A 1,830-nucleotide genomic window follows, 5' to 3' on the forward strand; every position below is an offset into this window, starting at 1 on the left:
TACAGAAAACAACTTCTGCTACAAAATTTAGAACAGCTTCCATTTAGTTAATAAACAACGTTGTAGCATTGAGGTCATGAACCAAGACTCTTCCTCTCCAAAGGAAAAAAAAAAAGGAAGAATTGAAAAGAAAAAAAAAAACAGGTTAATGGCAATCCTAACATGATTCCATTGGCTGATCAAGAATATATGATAATGACCGATCATATCTTTTTGGTGACTGACGCTCCCAGGAGAAAACTAATTGCTAGATACAATTTCTCAAAGATATAACATGCACCAGAAGTAAAAAAGGAATAAAATTTAAAACAATAGGCTTGTGCTATAACTATGGTGATCCAACACATATCTCACTTTTAAGAGCCCAATAAGAAATATGAGATCACAGTGGCTTAGAAAAATCAATCATCTAGCAGATTAACAAACTCCATCAATCATTGAGAGATGCATCAGAATCTGCATATTCAATTGTGAAGGCACAAATTCGCCAACCTAAACTGGAAGAAAGATCACCACCTCACTCGCAATAACCACCAACATAAAAGCCAATAGATAGCGGTGTAAGATCCAATACAGCTGTCAGAGCATGTTTGAAGGGATAGAATCAGAAATCTACTTAGCAGACAGCCCGGAGAAAAATTCATTGTTCCTCGAGTGACCTTCCACAAGATAAATGAAAATATGAGTGATTCTTCTTCCATCAATCACAGACAAAAATACTTCCTCAACCCGTGATTGTTTTATGAAATATCAAAGGCAATAGAGGATTTATGGGCATGGAATAGGAAATATTATGAAGATTTGTACAAAAGAAATACCAACCAGTCACTCGTTCAAATTAACTTTCATGCATATCATCATTGTTATCAGAGATTTTTATGCATCAAAATGAGATTGGCTATAGACCATGAGATGTCCTGAATCCTGATAACCACGTATATACAGATGTCTTACTAAATTACAATGAGATCTCTTGATAAAGGCAACTACAAAAAGAACTACTGTGTATGCTCATAACGCCTAATGATTTTTCCAAATTCCTACCTTTCTTTAATTTACTTAAAATGCATTTAACCAAGGAGCAACCCTCTAAAAGCCCATAGATTGGGAAAATTCCAAAGGTGGATAGAGTTTAGTATCACAAAACATATACGCGTTGGTACACCACCCAAATATCATCACCTTTCTGTATAATTTGCTTTGTGTTCATTTTGAGAAACAATCCACTGTTCAGACTATGTTCCCTGTGGTGAAATGATTTGCAAAAGGGAAGTACGCGTAAGCTCCTTCCTAATACGCAATTTTACGCGCAACACCTCCAGTTGCAGTCCATAAAAGGTAATCCATTATGCATTTTATTTTGTTTTTAATAATACACAAAAGAGAACCGCCACGAATCTTCGGCAAAATCACAAACTTAATCGTCTTAAACTCACCCACAAGACAATCCTCATAGGTGCGGCAAAAAATACAATTCAGGACACTCCTTATGGTTCAAACCACTCCCTAGCTTAGCAACCTGCAGTACATTGCATCTTACAACATTCACTGAACCTAGCGACTTTACACGACATAGAATCTTAGTATGGTGCTCTAAAAAATATAGTAATTTCCCATGAGACAGCACACTATGGCCCCAATGTTCCTAAAAGAATACCAGAGGTTTCTTTATTAAATTATACCCTTTATAACAGAGAGCAAGTAAAATATATAAATTTGATTCCAAAGAGCATAATTTGACTCAAACTATAACCTACACCTTGAGACGAAGAACGCCGCCCCCCAACCCCCGATCGCCGGCGCCGGCGTCACTGAACTCGAGCCTGGCCT

At 36.9% G+C, this 1,830-nt stretch overlaps 1 protein-coding gene across 1 annotated transcript in view; it reads right to left on the bottom strand.

The window, feature by feature from the left end:
* The window catches only part of LOC109819573, a 7,979-nt gene extending 6,155 nt beyond the window's left edge, over positions 1 to 1,824 (bottom strand). Inside the window, exon 1 of the mRNA XM_020385330.1 lies at positions 1,760 to 1,824. The gene's annotated coding sequence lies outside the window, so the exon portion shown is untranslated. The remainder of the gene's footprint in view (positions 1 to 1,759) is intronic.

Source organism: Asparagus officinalis, chromosome 8 (genome assembly GCF_001876935.1).
Source record: "Asparagus officinalis chromosome 8, Aspof.V1, whole genome shotgun sequence".
Classification (NCBI taxonomy): Eukaryota; Viridiplantae; Streptophyta; class Magnoliopsida; order Asparagales; family Asparagaceae; genus Asparagus; species Asparagus officinalis.